Raw genomic sequence first — 18,488 nt, forward strand, 5'->3', positions numbered from 1 at the left:
GGATCACATGGGTCCTTGAAAGCTCATGGAAAGGAGGAGGGGAATAATTAATTACAACTAGCAGTTCTAATCTGTAGAGACTTTTTTTCTTCTAATGTATTCCCTTTTCTTTTTATTATTATTTTTTTATCATTTTTTATTAATCACAATTTATAATTTATCTATTTCTTATATTGCCTACTACAGGAAAACTCCCTGCTTATCGGAGAGTTCAGATCAGTTGTCGGCCAGATAATTCAGATGAAATAACCATCAAGTGGACTAATGACATCATATTTAAAATTAGGAGGAGAAAACAGGGAAAGAAAAAAATACATCAGAAGGTCATCAATCGCACTAATCATGCATTGAGTAATCGGAGTTAGAAAGAAAAAATGAAGAGGTTGGGTAGGCGTTGAGAGTTTAGTAGTTGACGAGCTGATTCGACAGAACCAGGTCCATCCCTCTCCCTCAGGCCCTAGTCAATTCGAGACAACAACTTAAATAGAGTCATAAACATAAAATGGAAGAAACGAAACCAGAAAAATGGTGAAATATTGTAGAACGCACTTATCTGTTAGAATATTGGCTTGGAATCGATGGATGTTGTAGGGGAAGATTTGAGACGAGCTTTGATCTTGAATCACTCGCCCTTCATCTCTCTCTCCCTTTGAACTACTGCAGCGATCGGTGCTCTAGATGAAGACTCTGCACGAGGTTTAGGATGAAACGATTTTAGATTGAATCCGGTGAGGAAGAAGAAGAAGAAGATTCAATTAGTGGTCTTACCTCGCCGGAGGTTGGTTCAATCAGAGCATGCGGTTGATTTCGAAGGAGGAGGAGGAGGTGGTGGTGGTGGTGGTGGAGGAGAATGGTTCAGCAGTTGTTTTACCTCGCCAGAGGTTGGTTCAGCTCTCTGTTCGGCGATGGAAGAAGGCTTGGAGTTCTCGCAATCTCTGTTTTGTCTCTTCAGCTGGATTGAAAATGGGGAAACTCCAATCCCCTGTTTCGTCTCTTCGACTAGATTGAAAATGAGGAAGGCATTTTTGTCCAAAAAAATTAAAAAATCATAAACCGGAATGGGAGGGTCAGGAATGGCCATTCCCCCATATGAAGGGATTCCCATTCCGCCTAGAATGGGAATGCGATTTCCATTCCGGTCAACCAAGCACTTGAAATGGGAATGGGCCATTCCAATTCCGATTCCAGGCTCCTATTCCCTCAAACCAAACGGACCCTAAAAACACCTCAAAGAACTAGAAAGAACCTGCCCCGCAAATTAACGGGCCACACTGTTTCTTCCTCTGCCTCTATTACCCCTTTCCCTGGTGCTGCGAGTGCCCTGAAGTGGAGGTTGCTGAAACATCTGACCAGGAACTTTTCTGTCTCGACTGCTTTTTCCACCTCCAAGCACCTATCGTTCCGAGGGATATGAGCCTTCACTTCACTGACAAGTGAGGAATTAAACCAATCTCGTAACTGGGGCTCTTGCTCCGCTGTGTAAGAAGCCTGAAAAAGCTTCTCAAATTCCAACAGCTGCTCCACTTGAGCTACAACGGCCCTTTAAGCGTTCATCATTCTTTCTCTTGCAATTCAAACAAGGGTTCATCCTCCAAATCTACATCTAAAGGCAAGCTTAATTCCAAGAGAAGACATGACTAGAAGTCAGTACTACTTTTAGATCTGGGTGAAGGGTCTTAGCAAGCAACGACAGGTTCAAATTTCAAAATATCATTACGTATTAGTCGATGCATATTATATCGGAGGCTTTTTGATTCATGATTCAGAAGATAGCGATGACTTAAACCAATTCCTCTAAATCAATTTTTGAAAAAAAAATAAATAAAACATAAAAAAACACCAATAAAGACCGATATGCCGATATTTACTTATTTAGAACCTCAAGTCTAATAATTCAAACCTTCAATGCCTCGTGGAGAAACCGATTTCAGGGGGACAAGAGCATGCGAGGCCCCTGCCAAAGTGGGCTTCACCTACGAGTCTAGCCCATTGTCTTGAAAGGTAGGCGGGCTAACAATAGACATCGGGTTGACCCATAACGGGTCTACCCGGGCCCCCAAATGAAAAGCTGAGGAGACCGAGAGACCTGTCATCTCCACCGGCTGGTCCTCCGGCAACACCAACTCTCACGCGACTCCTGCCGGCTGTTGCACAACAGAACGCCCCCTACTGGCGAGAAAAGACTATGAGGCGACACCCCATGTTCAACGTCTCCCGACGCCAGAGGCCTCTGCAAACCTCCACTGCCTCTTCTCTTACCCCGTGAAACGGAAGCTGTCACTGCTTCCTCCTTTTTCCTTATGCAACGAGTCCATTTCGCAGGGGCCGCAACAGTCCCATGGTCCTACGAACAGCCTCCACTCTTTCCCAATTCGTAAGCCGACTTCAGATCGGAAAAAGAGAAGTCAGGTCCTTTACACTGTGTAAAGGCAGAGCAATCGATCTCGGGTTCAGCTCACTCTTGCTGCATCTCGGAGTTATCTCCGGGGACTAAAAGGTATTTTACTTCGGAGACCGGATCTGATCCTCACGCCTGGCGCCTCACATGCACATCCTATCATGCATTGGGAACATCTCATTTGTGACGAGCAGACTTCGAACCCTACGAACCTGGGGATGTTACGGATTGCTCCGCTCTAAACGAGAAGACAGAGGGGCTCAAGGCTTTTTCAGACCAGATTGTTCGGGTACACGGAGGTGAAGCCAGCCACTGCATCCCCTATCTGGCTATCTCCTTGAAGACTGCCAAGCACCAGACTGAGAGGGGAACTTCAAAAACTCTGATCCACTACTTGACGAAGCCTCCCAGCTTTCCAAGCAACCTTCCTGAGTTTGCAACCTAATTAATTGATCAAACTTTCACTAAAAAGTGTTTGTTTTGCGAAAATAGTTATATGATCACCCAAACTGAATGAAAAATGTTCTAACATGAATTCATGATTGTTTATTCCAAAAAATATCTCTAATACTTTTTTTTTTGTAAAAAAACACAAAATTGACCAAATAGAGTGGTTGTCATGTCTTATTATGGGCAAAAAATGATTTTTTTTCAAATGGAGATTAAGGTCAAAATAATCATTATCCATTATTATCTAATAAAAATTTGATTAAGTAAATTGATTATTGCAAACTATAGGACGTTTTAGTAAGATACAAAATAGATTTTAGTAAATCCTTGAAACTATAAGGGTGTCCTAAGAAATGAAATAAAAAGTATATGCCATCATCGGCCACCTTAAGAAAGAAAAAAGTGATTATAACCGATAAGGGCAACTTTTGGGCCCTAATATCAATAAAAAATAACATTTTTAATATAATTTCTATAATAGGTTAACTTTTTATTTAAATTATCAAAAAGGGACAAAAACACTGTTCATCTTCTTCTTCCTTAGACCACCGAACAAATCTCCCCACCTCTATCTCTCTCTTCCTTCTTCTTCTTCTTCAGATGCCTTTACCCTTTTGTTGTTCTTGAATTTCGATTTGTTTTCTCTGTAATCCATTAGGAGGGTATTCCTCTGCTTGACTTTCTAGAGAAACCAGCACTGAATTTGTCTAGCCCATTTCTCTGCTTTTCAATTCTCCATCTACAAGCTTCCCACCCCTTTGGTAAGCCAGTTGCACTGGTAAGCAAGTCAAACGGCGACTCTTTGCTCGATCCAACTGATCTTCCCTCAAAGAAGTTCCACCAGTGGTGAAATTACGCTAGATTCACAGCTTCTTCTGCATAATTTTCTAGAGAATACAGCACTGAATTTGGCTAGCCCATTCCTCTACTTTTCGATTCTCCATCTCCAAGCTTCCCACCCCTCTGGTAAGCAAGTCGAACGGCGGCTCTTTGTTAGACCCAACTGATCTTCCCTCAAAAAGGCTCCATCAGTGGTGAAATTATGCCAGATTTCACAACTTCCTCTGTGAACCTTGTTCGTAGTGTAGGAATAGATGTCGTGAGTGGCATAGGAGGGATGTAAATATTATGATCTCTTAGAAGCCTGTTCCATTAAAGCTTAGAAATTGGAATTGGGGGAGATTTGTTCATGGTTTAAAAGAGGGAGGAGATGAATAGTCTCTGCCCCTATTTGATATATTTTTTTAAAAAGTTAATATATTTTAATAATTATTAAAAATATTATTCTTATTGATATTAGAGCCCAAAAGTTGTCATAAAGTATTTTAGAAACCGTTTAATAATAATTTATTGCTTTAATATTCAAACGATATCTTAATTAACCCGCTTTTCTTGTTTAGGAACTCGCAACCTGCTAATATCTTATTCGTGAAAAGACAAAGCAGTAAGTCGTTTATAACATCGCTTCGTGAAAAGACAAAGCAGTAAGAAAATTGGTGAATTAACAATATGGCCGCCCAGATTGAGTTTTCTTCTCATCCTCGAAGAGTATCGAGGATCAAGAGCTCTCTAGATAATGGGTGGAAATTAAAGTAGTGCCATGTTTAATGTAGGAGGAGTTACGACCACATAGAAAATATTAATCCGGCCTGTAGTCAATCTGTGGTTGGCACTGGCAATTACTAAGATCTTTACAAGACTAAATAGTTCTTCTTCTTCAAGCATTTTCTATTCATTTTATTTTTCTTGGATAACAATAAGGGTTTTATATGCTTTTCTTGTCTTACCAAAAATATTGACTTCTGGTTAATTGTTTTTTCTTCATATAATGAGATGGATGGTTGAGATATAGGGTTGCAAATTAATGAATCGGATTGGATTTGGTAAAGGGTATATTTGTTTCTATCCGAATCTGATAAGAATTCGATTTTCAAGAACATGATTCAAATTCAAATATCTTGTTGAATATCCGATTCTAATCTGATTCAATTAGAATTATAATAAAAAAATTTATGATATAATATAACTAACGGATCGGATCGGGTCATTTTGGATTGGGATATATCCAAATTCGAATCCAACACTTAGAGGATTCGAATCTAAACCCTGATGAGCTTGCTTGAAAGCAATGAACTGTGATTCTGTGAAACTCCGCTTGCTCATAAAAATTTACCAACATAACCGGGGAAGTTTGGAAGGAAGAAAGATGATAGACAAAGCACCAAAAATATGAATTTAGAATTCTAATGATACAACAACTAACTAAAATAGAGGGAGCTTGGTGTTTGGCAGCAAGAAACTCAATTTCCCAATTTTCATTAAAGTATGCAGTTTATTAGACAAATTTCATCAGCTGCAACTCTCCAACCCAAACCAAACTGAGGGTGGCGGGCTGGAACTTGGAAAGAAATCCTCCAATTTCAGTCAACCATCAAACACAAAACAAAATGGAAAATGAACGAAAAATAAATAAACAGGGAAAAAGCACTCCAAAAATGAATGTAGGATCCTGATCACAATAAAATGATCAGCGTCAGCACTTGGGAAGATCAGAAGGAGGAGGTGGTAACTTCTGATTTGGATGTTCTCCGTCCAAGACGATCCACACCATCCTCAATCCCCAGCTAAGGTGGACTTCAAAGTGACAGTGCATAAACCAAGCACCTGTTCATAAGCAATCATTCAAAAAATTTTCGGCCATTAATCAATCTATAGAAAAAGCATAAAAAGAATTTAAAATAATTATAGTAACGAGTAAACTTTGTTCTCTCCCCTAAGATATAATTGTATTTAGGGGTGTCAATTGGACTGGATTTGGTCCAATCCAATGTGAATCCATTATAAATGGATAATGTCCAATCCAAGTTCAATGAATAATTTGGACTATTTTTTTATCAGTCCAATTCAATGTCTGGACAGTCCAATCTGTTCAAATTCATTTTAATTTAGATTGGTTTTATCCAAAATCGATTCATTGACACCTAAATTCTTATCTTATATCAATGGACCAGATATTGGCCCAATCCAACCCAATCCAATATAAATTCATTAGTTATATCAATGGACCCAATTGATTTTCGATCACACCCCTAATTGTATTTATCCCGCTCGAATTTTCCAATTTATATATGTTTTTACCTGTATAATACTTAAATTTTCTTCATGCATGATTTGTGATATCTATCCCGCTGAAAACCGAAATTTTGCTACAGCTAGTAGTAGTACTGGATGCGTTGTGTTGTATATACAACCCACCTGGATTATCAGACAAGAAGCGGATGGCAACCCAACCGCCGGATGGCACACCGACGGTGTTCCTCTCGGCAGGATCCACTAGATTGAAATTGGGAGGGTCCTTGTTAGGATCAAAGTTGCCGAAGCCCTGGCCGACGACAAAGAAGTTGAAGCCATGAAGGTGGAGGGGGTGGCTCTCGGCACCAAATATGCCAGTGCCCTGCATCACTAGCTCCACGCTGGTGTTGAAGGGAAGCACCACAACTTTGGTACCGTTGCTCACCAGTGTGTTGTTGGGTGGAGTGCCTGTGTAGTTGAAGGGGAAGGGCGGATTTATGGGGAAATCACTGGTATAGACCCCCTTCTCCTGCCCAAAGAAATGGGCTTGAAGAATAGCTGTGGTGGGGAGTGCGAATGAGATATTATTCACAGAAGCAGCGAACTTTCTGGTGCCATTGTTGGGCCCTTGGCAGCTCTGGTTCTTCGGGCATGGACTTGACCCCAGTCCTACTGTGAAGAAGAACCGCTTGTCGACAGTCTGGGGGACGTTGGCTGGGAACTGTGTAGTGGCCAAGCTGCGGATTCTACTAGAGAAGTTGGCCACAAAAGCGGTAACGTTGATGGGAGGGAGTGTTGGTCGGAACAGTGGAAGCTGCTTCTTCCTGTTAATGGCGGATGAATTGGATGGTTGGTCGTCGTATTCAAGGATTTCGGCAACGGTGGAATTGTCGAAGGTGCCCAGACCGGTAAAATATGGACTGGCAGCCATGAAGAAAGTAGCATTAGGGAAGTCAGGTTTGGTCTTGAGAAGAACGTCAGTAGTCTGTCCAGGGGTGATGAGAAGCTTGTCGGTGTCAAAAGGCTTCACGTAGATGCCGTCGGCTTCAACAACTGTAAGGGTGTGATTGGCAATGCTGAAGAAGAGTTCGTCATTGAGTGCAGCATTGATCAGGCGGAGGAGATAAGTCTTCCCGGGCTTCACCTTCAGCTTGAATGAATCTGTCCATGCATATATATAGGCGCCAAAAACAAATTTACTTAAGAACTGCATGTATGTAGCCATGTTTGTCTTAGTTTGATGATGTTGTTCCAAGATTTCCCACATACCTTTGGCTGAGCAGTTGTACAAGGGCCCTGGAAATCCATTGATGGTGTAAGCATCAGAGACGTTGGGACCTGCTCCAGACTGCAGAGCCTGTCGTATGACTGCTTCAGTGTCTGCGTTCCACCACTCTCCTGGAAATTAATCAAATTTATTTCACGTCAACCAAACTGAAGAGGACGAAGAAGAATCAAATATGTGTTTGGACTTTGGACGTTAAATCAGTTAATACCAAAGATGAGGGGAACTTCCTTGTAGGGTTTGACAAACGGGTAAGGAACGTCGCGTTTGGGAAGGATGATAATGGGTCCATAAAGGGTGGATCTAAGCCACGAGATGTGGGCATGCCAAAAGAACGTCCCTCTCTGCCCTGTGATGGTGAAATTGTAGACATAGGACTGGCCCCTTTGAATGGGGCACTGGGTCACGTACGCTGGTCCGTCTGCCCATCCACTCCGAAGCTGTCGAATTCCATGCCTGCATAAGGCCATTCGCCCCAAGTTATTGATTACTTTAGATTAGTCACCAGTTTAGTTTAGGGGTGTTAATTGAATTGGATTTGGTCCAATTAATCCAATCCAATCCGGTGTGAATTCGTTACAAATGACCAGGTCTAATTCAATCTAATGAACATTATTTTGACCAGTCCAATTCAATGTATTGACCATCCAATCTGTCTAAATTTGTTTTAATTTAGATTAATTCTAATTCAAACTTGGTCCATTGATACCTATATTATTATCGTCTCAATGGATCAGATATTGACTCAAATCTATCCAATATAAATATGTTATAGATGGATCAAGTCCAATCCAATCCAATATATACTTTCGACCATTAAGTCTGAATTGGTCCAATTCAATATGTCTTATTGGATGGGGTACAATCCAAATCCGATCCAATATTGACACCCCTAGTCACCATGAACATGAAGCAACCTTCTATACATACAACTGCACGCATTGACAAGAAAAAAAAAAAAAAGATGGAGAAAGGATTCCATACCAGTGCAGGCTGACATTGTTCTGGATATGGTTAACCACCTTAATAACCAAACGATTCCCTTCTCTTGCAACGATCCGAGGACCGGGGAACTTTCCGTTCACAGTTGGGATGCTCTTCGTGTGGCAGTCTTGTTACGTTTCGTAGCTTGATCTGCAATAAGAGAAGCTCATCGTCAACTTTGAATTAGAAAAGATGCAAATTATTAAAGGAAATGAAATTATCCCATATTTCTTTGCTCATCATAAGCTGTCTAGTGAAGTTAATTAGCTAGGAGAGAATCTCCGGCCAACGTACATTGAACTTGTAGTGCCTTGTGATGCCTGCATGAGTGGCAAGTACGAGCTCCGGCAAGAGACACAAGCAGCTCAGCATCAAGAGAAGCAGAAGAGCACCCCTGCTAGATACAGGTGAAGGAAGATGAGAAGAAGCACCCATCTCTCCCTTTCTCTTATCTTCTTATTTTTTATCTATTTATGAATACGGAATTAAGGGGAGAGGGAAGTTTAATTTACAACCGTTGGGTATGGGTACTGGGTACATAGTGATGAGACCCCAGTCTGGTTGGATATATATAGAAAGAGAGAGAAAGAGAATGAGATTATAATTAATACTACAGAAAGAATGGGACCTTCATGTCACCACATTACATTTTTTTTCCTCACTTGGAAATGTCCGCTTTGGCTGTTGGTCGAGCTGAACTTTAGAGTGTTCATAAAGTAAAAAGATGCATCTTTAATTTCCTAGTCAAAATTAAGTAATTTACAAAGTTACCCTTTACTTACTTATTTTCATTCTTCCTGATGAAAATATTATTAAAACACAATATTACTAAAAATATTTACAACCCTTTCTTGTTGCCACACACCAGAATATATAAAAATGAATGTGGGCTTTGTTTTAATAGAAAGACACGAAATATATGAATTAATTGTTGTAGGTTTTGGCTCTTTGAAACAAATTAGAATAATCTGATTTTATTTATTTATGTATGGAAGGGTGGACAGTATGGTAATTTGAGGAACAGCTTTTTAATTGTTGGTACTGTGGCTTATTGGAGGAGCACGGTTGTTGCAGAGATCTACAGGCCGGTTCAGAAGCCTTATGCCCGCATTTACCGTATTCTCGACTCGAGGGAAACCCTACTCCCTCGGTTAGCTTTTTTGGACTAATCACCAATGGGTCCATTTTTCCCTTTGTGATTAAGTTATGACTATTAATATTTCATTAACCATGTGATAAAAAGAAACTGATTCATTATGTTCTTAGTAACAGAGGGTAGAGATGAAGACACGTGGATCACTTTGGGCCAAGTCATGATGCTGTGAGGTATTGTATAGCTGGCTCTTGCAGATATCTCTTTCCTAAAAATGACTTGATGACAAACAAAACCCATATACGCTCTCATGCAAATGATCTCAGACTTTTTTTTAAAAGGAAAGATACGCCAATTTCACATGTCATACTCACTTCATAAACTAATCTATCTATCTTATATCTAACTACCGAGTACCGACCATGGATTTTCTTAATTTTATTCTAATTTCTAAAAGTTATTACCGCACTTTCCAACAAGGTTACTTTAGTTTAGGGGCTGTTTGATTACTGTTGAAACCTAAAATACTTAATGATTTGCTTTTCATATAGTTTAGCTTATTATATAATTGCTGAATGGCATTTTGAGGTGACTACTTTACCTAAACATTTCACTATAAAACTACCGGGCTTATCCACTAAAAGAGAAACCAATAAGCAATTCAGTCCAGCCAGTTCAGCAATTGTCAACCCCTCTTTAATGGATGCTTCATATTTGCTTTCCCCTATCGGTGAGTTTTCTCATGATTGTTGTTTTGGTGAAAAGAGATTTCATCATGATTATCAATACATAGGGCATGTAATGGATAGTGTAAAATCTGATATCTAATAATCGGGTTGCATATCGGATCCAGTCACATCCCATTCCAATTAGGGATGAAATGGATCAGATCCGATTTGAATCGGGACATATTCGAATTCGATCCAATATTGTTAATTACAGATCTCATTAGATATAGATATGGATCTGAATTGGAATTCGATTGGGAAGTCAAATATTTAAATATGATCCAATCCGATTGATTTTCTTTAAAATTTAATAAATTATTAAAAGAAAAATAAATATATTAATTTAAATAAAAAAACAAATAATATAAGTATTTTTAATTATTTTCATCACATATATACATGTTTTTTATAAAAATAAATAATATAAGAAATTAAAAAAAAAATACAATATAAACAATATATTTATAAATAGATAAGAAAACATATATATGTGTATTATATATTTTTATAAAAATAAATATATAACATATATTTTGGATTGGATAGGAGGTGATCCGAATCTAATCCGATTTCTAATCGGATCCCATTATCTGATCTGATCTGAAAATCCAAACAGGGGGTGATCTGAATTTGACCAAATAGGATTGGATTTGGACCGGATCATCCATTTGCAGTCCTAATTCCAATCCAATTATTAAAATCCCAAATCCAAAATCAAACTGGATCTAAATCCTTTCAGATTTTCAAATTCAATCCAATCCATTTTACCATCTTTTAAACAAAAAAAAAAAAGAAAAATTATAAATAAATCAATCACTCTTTAACTTATAAAATAGATGCAATCTATTTTATTTAAACCGCTGATCATCAAAATGCAATTATAAAATAGATGCAATCTATTTATTTAAACCGCTGATCATCAAAATCTAAAACAATTGACTTTCAGACTCCATTGACAGCTCTATGACATCCTCCATACCATGCATGATTGCTACGTGAACTATTAAAACTATTTGCATTTGGAAAGGATCCAAAATATAAACTAGTTAATTGGTTTGGATCCTATAACATATGGAAAATTACCTTAGAATTCGACCTGGATCCAATCTACAGAACTTGTTTTTGTTTTAAAAAGCAAAAGCAATTAGGTTTTTTTTCTAAAAGCAAAAGCAACAAGTAGGTTTTGTTTCTAAACAGAATACATGTCTTTTGAAATCATCAAATTTAATTGATTGTTTTTAAAATAAAAAACAAATTTTATAGTATAGTAATTATAAGACTTAAGGAACATGACCAGTAGAAAACATGTTTTTTAAACTAGAAATTTAAGAAAAATGATTTTGATTTCAGTTTTGAAAACAAAATAAAACGACTAGAGCTTATTAATGCAGCCTCTTGGGACTAGAGCTTTAACAATGCAATTACACAAATTCTAGAGCTTTAACAAAGTTCAGAAAATGCCCACAATACACTCACGATACAAAATAAAACGACTTTGTATAATCCTTATCCCTCACAACTCATAAGTTAATTTACAACACATGGACTTCCCTTTTAAAGTTTTAAAATGAACAGAATATCAAAACCAAATTTTCTCTCCGTTTTACCCATCCAATCCAACTTTAATTGTAAGGTGTAAAACCTCTTTATCATGAGATCGGCTTCGGTCAGGGCAAGCCTCTGCTCACACCATCTCAACAACCTCTTGCGATCTTGCATTAGGAATATCTTTCCATGAAATAAAGCACATGAGTGTGGAGATATTCTCAATGTAAGGCTGTAAAAATTGCTCGAATGGATGTTGTCCTGATAGAAGCCGAACTTCTTTAATCATTGTGTCAAACGCAGCTTTAATTGTAAGATGAGGTTTGTTTACAATAAACTAAGAAGATGCTAGTCCAAAAGAAAAGAAAACAGTCCTCTACCAGATAAATGTCTAATTCTTGCTAGACTTGAGCTGCGCTTAATTAGGCCCATCATGATCATGGTCAGGCTCGACTAATGGCCTAATGCTTTGCTACACCATGCCAAAACCAGCCAATTAACACTTATAAATTTAGATTTAGGCTTGGGTTAGAAAAAAAAAATAATCGCCTTTTTTGTACATAACTTGGGACACTAGTGAAAAAAATAAAAAATTTAATGATGGTTTCAGAGATTAATATGGCTTAATTTTATATAGTTCTAGCTTAAAATGAGAGTAATAGAATAAGATGGTTTGACCAAGTGCATATAAGAACATATACCGAACCTATAATAAGAATTGATAGTAAGAAATAATTTAACAATGGATATGATACTAAACAGAGTGGAATGGTGAAACAGAATTCGTGTAGTTGACCCCATATAGTTGGGAAAAGGCTTAGATGATAATGATGTTTGGAAACGACAATGTTTTAATATTGCATATCCTGTGTATAATGGTCTCAGGTGCAATATTTACAACCCAATTGTGCATGATTTATGACCTTATGATGATTTCATGGTACTAGTAGTGTGAATTGTGATTCAATACAGCAAAGTTGCCCATAAAACTTATTTCACTCATTCCTTTCTTTTGTAACCTAATTAATAACGTGTTAAGTAAGATTAATTCATTTAATTAGAGATTATTAAGATAAAAGTGTTCATACATATAAGCATCCATGGGTCAAATACTAGCAAGTCAATTACAAGTATCAATTAACAATCCAACAATGATATTATGGGTGTAAATCAGGTACCCAATTTAAAGAATTTAAATCCATTCAAATTTTAACAAATGCTCAACTCAAGCCCGCTCAAGTTGTACTCCTAAATTATTACAAGTATCTTGCGATTCCATCTTAGATAATAAGTCGTCAAATTTCCTTATTGTAGAATATTTCACGATGTTCGATCATCGACGAACATTCCAACCCTTTGATCGGTAGCCAGTTAGGATTTGCTTGTATAACATTGTTAGGAGGCCGAGAATCATATAATTGGCATTCAATTGTCCACATGGCTAGTTCTAGGGGTTTTTTCTCAAAATTTGCCCATTAATGGGTTTGGCTCAATAGTAGTAGTATTAAATGTGCCATTAATATAATCTCCACCAAAATTCATGCACCTAAGCTCACTGAAAATTCTGCTTTTCTCTTCCTTTAATGAGCGGTTATTAATTACCATAACCCCATCTCACTAAAAAACATATTTAGGAGAACACCTTATAAAAGTAACCTTGGTCATGCAAGATGAATTGAATTTACCAAACAACCCTTTACCAAGAAAATATCTTGAAATTATTAGTCTCATGATAGGGAATTTGGGTTGGGCCAACCCAAACCCAGCCCCTAAAAAAAGGGTTGAATTGGGTTAGGATTAGATTTGGAAAATGCCAAATAGATATAAAGTCAAGATTTTTCTTTTAGGTTCGATTATGATATGAAAAAGATATAATATTAAAAAAATAACTTATCAATAAACCGGAATCATAAATATGATAGAGAATCAAGTGTTATTTATCAGAATTCATAAGTAGATTTTGATTGATCAAAATTCCTTTCATATCAAATCTTCCCATGTCATAGATTTTCCCTTTTCTTTTTTCTTTGGGGGGAGGGGGTATAATGTTCAGTCTGGAATACCTTGGGCAACTTGAACCCTATGCATCATACTTACAATTAAGTATCCTTGTTTTATGTATGATGCATGTATTGACCTATGTATATAACAAGATATGATTTTTATGTTAGAGCAGGAGGATATATAAACAATATGATGTCTATGTATCATCATTTTCATATATATTTAACATGTGCAATTGCATGATAATGAGTAATTTTGCATTTATTTTTCAATTTAATAGGTAAAGTTTCAAGAAAAGCCAATTATATGATCAACCAGATATCATGATTGGGTGGTTAGGCCTGAACTCAACCCGAACCAACCCAGCCGGACTTGCATTAATTAATCCTACACATGATACTATGGCGGTTTTTGGTATAGGAAGATAAATGAGGGTGGAAATTTTAGAAACGATTATTGTGCTCGGCTCTTATTAATTTTTCCAGCGGAAATTTTCACCACATTGTTTCATTGTTTGAATGTGTGAAGGCGAAGATAGAAGCACACGTGGGTAAAGATTGGAAGATGGCAGTTGTCAGAGTTCTGACATTTATTTAATATTTAGGGAAAATTCTCAGTACTTTTGGTCAAGTGTTATTTTGGTCCTGGAAATTTAAAATGTGTTAATCCGGCATTTGTCATTAATTAATTCGTTAATCAGTCATTAAGTGATATTTGAAAAGACATAAATGTCCTTTGAATGTCATCTAATTTTTTTTATCACTCAACCACATTTTGATACAAAATAAACGGTCTCAAATCCTCTCTTATATTCTAAAAAGTTGGAGTTAGGTCTCAGTGGGTATTTTGATGACCCCAACATTCTTGAACAAAAGAGGCAAGAATTTGGGACTATTCATTTTTTGTCAACTTTGGATGATTGATAAAGAGAATTATATGACATTGATAGGTATTTGTGTCTTTTTAAATGACACTTTACGAATGATTAATGGGCGGTTAATGGCATATAATAGATTGGCACATTTTAAAAGTTTATGCCATTTTAAAATTGAGGGACCAAAGTGACACTAAACCCAAAGTACAGGGTACTAATTTTGAATTTTCCCTAATATTTAGTTAGCTCGTGCATATTTTTAAGGTGAAGCAACAGGAGACTAAGCAGGCTCAGGCTCAATGCAAGCAAAGGTTCCATTTCCTTTTGAGTATGCTTTTCATTTCCTTCTTAATTTGTTCTTTCTTTCTTCTCTGTTTAATGTATTTGATTTGTTCTTCATTTCATGCAGGTGAAGTAGACTCAGAGTAAGTATGGTTTATAAGCCCTCCCACATTCAATTTCCATTCTTTTATTTTCCTTTCCTTTGTTGACATTAATACTTAGAAGAACTCAATTCTATTTCTTTTCCTTGCTTTCTGACTCCAGACTCCAGTTATATATTTTGATTGAGTGAGGAACTTTTGGTACTAATAACTGAGGTGCGTATTGGTTGCTTGTTTTTCATGTGAAACGGTATTTTTGAAATGACAGACATGAACGAAATGGTGACCTCAAGCTTGCAGCCAAGGAGTGCTTCAGGGAGTCGTAAGCTCACCCATAATCGCAACAGCAGTAGAGAAAGCAGAAGCAGAAGCAGCAACACCGCCACCGGCGGCATCCTTCAGTCCTGCCTTAAAGACAATATTGAACATTTCGCATCTGACCGTCGGCCAGCTTGTGACTTAACTGCATTATTCAGAAACACCGAAATCCTGAGGATTGGCATCCCTTCCAGCTCCGGGTGTATCGTAGAAAGAAGCCACAGCGACGATTTCTTAGATCTAAAGTCGTCTGCTAGTGGCGTAGTACCTTCGACTCCATCCGATAAGAAAAAGATGATCGAGAGTTCCTCGGCACCATCTGATAAGAACCCAAGTACAAAAAAAGTAGAATCAAATCCCTCAGATTCTGCCACCGACTCCGATCGCACTTTAGACTCCGACTACAAGTTTGATCCAAACATGGACCCCAACAAAATAAGACGGTGAGCCTATAATTAACATTTCTATGATTTCTTTGCTGGTTTCTTTCTTCCCAAGGTAGAACATTGGATGAATATCAATAGAATAGAAGCTCAAAGAGTTAATTGTAAGCATAACTTGTTCCATATTGCAGGATCCTTGCTAACCGGGAGTCTGCAAAAAGATCACGGAGGAAGAAGCAACAATATGTAGCTCATCTTGAGAATAACAGGAATTCTCTGGAAGTAATCAAGCTTTCTGAACTCTTTACTTAGTTGGTTTGGTTAATTACTTCTTCCCTTCATACAACCTATGGAAAATCTATAATGTCACTCATCTTTTTCTTCTTTCCTCCGTTGTTATTCCTGATCTTACTTTAGGCGGAAATAGCACTTCTATCTACGAAAGTTAGACATCACGAGCGTGAATGCCTGCGATTGAATGTGGAAAGGACTACTATGGAGAAGAAGTTGACTCGTGCCTTGGCTGAGGAAGCACTTAAAGATGGTATGTAGGTGCTTATATATAAAGAAGATTGATTGGATTTGGGGCGCAATCCATTTCTTTGGGGCCTCAGTTAGTTGAGTTCAGATCTGCGCTCCAGTGTCCCACAGCACATCCCGCCGTGTATTGGGAACATCTCCACATCATTGAGATTGGTACTGTCATCGGAAGATGTTATCAATGCACGGCACTGCGGATGTGCTGTGGGACACTGTGGGGTGCCCCGCAGATGTGAGCTCCAGTTCGTTTATCCATAACGGGTAAGGCAATTATCCGGGGAAAAAGCTGTCCAAGTAACTTTTGGTGGTAGTTGTCCTTTCACTTACTAGGTAAAGATGGATAAGCAATTTATCCACCCTTTGGGGAAATCAATATTCTCGGAACAATTTATTTTCCATAAGACCCATTATAATGGCACAAATAGAAATTGATCAATTACCCAATTAACCAACTTAAGCATGAGATAACGGCAAAAGAACTAGCCTCAGAGGCATCACTAGTCCAATAGGGTTTTCTTCTTTCTTTTCTTTTAGGATGATTATCAAATCAATTCATAAAATAAAGAGAGAATGGCAGTTCAGCCCAGGGTAAGAATTTATAGGCTTAAAGTACTGTTGGGGTAGATGCCAGCTTGGAATTGATGCCAATTCATGGGCCACATTGATGCACAGAATTTGGGTTGTTGACATTTTAAATATTTATGGCTCTGCAGCAGAAATCAAAAATCTGCATTGGACCTGTCCGTACTTCTCCCTAAAATAAATGCCATATATATATTGAATCATATGATAAAATGGAAAGAGATTGCTAACAGGTGTGGCTCTTGCAGCTCAAATAAAATGTCTCAAGGATGAAACGAAAAGGTTGAACCAGCTCCTTGCTCAACTACAGGAAAAGCAATTACAGCAGCAAGAAAAACACCTGGAACTGCAACAACAACACCAGCAGTTGCAGCAGCAACAGCAACAGTTTCAGTCATGGCAACAGGAGCAATTACAAATGCAAATGCAGCGACAGCAGGAGCAACAACAGCAGCAGGTTTTTGGGTTCACTCCATTGGTTGATCCACTTCTTGAATGCAACACCATGCATATGGCTTCTTTCAATATGGGCCCTAACCCCATATCAGATCCACCCGTAAATTTCAACTCTTTTTCGAGTCTGGATCCTTTTAATTCTCGATTCACTTCTACGCTAGATCCTCTCTTTATGTTCAACTCACTGAGCCCGGATCCTTCCAATGCTGGGTTCACTCTTCAAAAATCCCATGAACCTGGATTCTTTTAATACTGGGTTAACTTCTATTCAAGATCCTATCTTTACGCTCAACTCTGTGAATCTAGATCCTTCTAATGCTGGGCTCACCCCTATGCCAGATCCGAACTTCAAAAGTTCATAAGCCTGCAACTTTTCGTTTCTGGGTTCACTTCAAATTCAAGTTCAAATCCTTCGGATATGGTTAATGTCTAAGTTCCGAGCTTTTTTTTTTTTTTTTTTATTGATCGGTTGTGTTCTTATGTTTGTTACTGTCAGTAGTGGTTTTGTAGTGCATTGGTCTATAATTTGGGGAGTAAGATGTTGTTAGAGATACCTAGAAACATCTTTCTATTTTCTCTTGAATTATATAGCCTTTTTTTTGTATACTAACACACATTTACATTATCATATACAGTCAGAATGAAAGAAAGAAAGCTTAAGCTATTAGGTGATCAAATCCCTTAAATAAATTTGTATTCTTTAAGACGCCCCCTCATATCAAAGCATGTTGGCTTGCTGATGAAATTTAATTAATTATAATGGATTGGGCAATAAACCACTTGATCAAATATATAGGCTCTTATACCGTCTCAAGGAAGTATGCAACCTAAAAGTTTAATTATTTATATATACTTTGTACATTTCATAAACTAAATTATATATGCTTTCTTGACCGGCCCCACATAACATAAACAGGACTTCTATCATTGCACCATTTATAACCATTAACAGTTCGCTCCAAAAAAAATTTATAATAATAAAGTTGCCCCTAAATTGTCAAAATGTTAGGCAAATCATTTTATCTCTTCAACATCCCCAAACGAATCACAAGGACAACCGCCCTCTCTCTCTCTTAAGCCTATTGAAACAATCTTTGACCCAGAAGAGACACATTTGATTTTGAAAACTAAAATGAAACATATCTAATCCGTCATCAGGTAAGGTAAAGAAACTTTTCTGCACTACCATTGTAAAGCCTATTGGAACCTCTGTTGCAAATGACTTGAATGGTAATAGGGCGGGTTTGGTGCAGGGATGATATTCCCCATCCCCAACCTTGACCCCTATTGGGATTAAAAATTGTCTTTCATTCCCAGTCCCCAACAGAGTCGAATTTCCCACGACCACGATGACTTAAAACCCCAAAATCTTTTACTTAACATTATTTTTTGA

The 18,488-nt window shown here is 37.7% G+C and overlaps 1 long non-coding RNA gene and 1 pseudogene across 3 annotated transcripts; both read right to left on the minus strand.

Annotated features, from left to right (window-relative positions):
* Window positions 1-257: 257 nt before the first annotated feature.
* Window positions 258-2,909, minus strand: LOC148880371 (uncharacterized). Of its 3 annotated transcripts, none has more exons than XR_016104543.1 (3): window positions 1,901-2,909; window positions 769-1,614; window positions 258-687 (listed from the first exon to the last, which is right to left on the minus strand). It is a non-coding gene; the product is annotated as an uncharacterized LOC148880371 (long non-coding RNA). The 3 variants fall into 3 exon arrangements; XR_016104544.1 differs by lacking the exon at window positions 1,901-2,909 and having other exon boundaries at window positions 258-457; window positions 550-687; window positions 769-1,878; XR_016104542.1 differs by lacking the exon at window positions 1,901-2,909 and having other exon boundaries at window positions 769-1,878.
* Window positions 2,910-5,381: 2,472 nt separating this feature from the next.
* LOC148880372 (laccase-17-like) lies at window positions 5,382-8,567 on the minus strand (annotated as a pseudogene).
* Window positions 8,568-18,488: the final 9,921 nt, after the last annotated feature.

The sequence above is a fragment of the Nelumbo lutea genome, chromosome 1 (assembly GCF_056320005.1).
Source record: "Nelumbo lutea isolate HS-2025 chromosome 1, American lotus-T2T, whole genome shotgun sequence".
In the NCBI taxonomy this organism is placed as follows: domain Eukaryota; kingdom Viridiplantae; phylum Streptophyta; class Magnoliopsida; order Proteales; family Nelumbonaceae; genus Nelumbo; species Nelumbo lutea.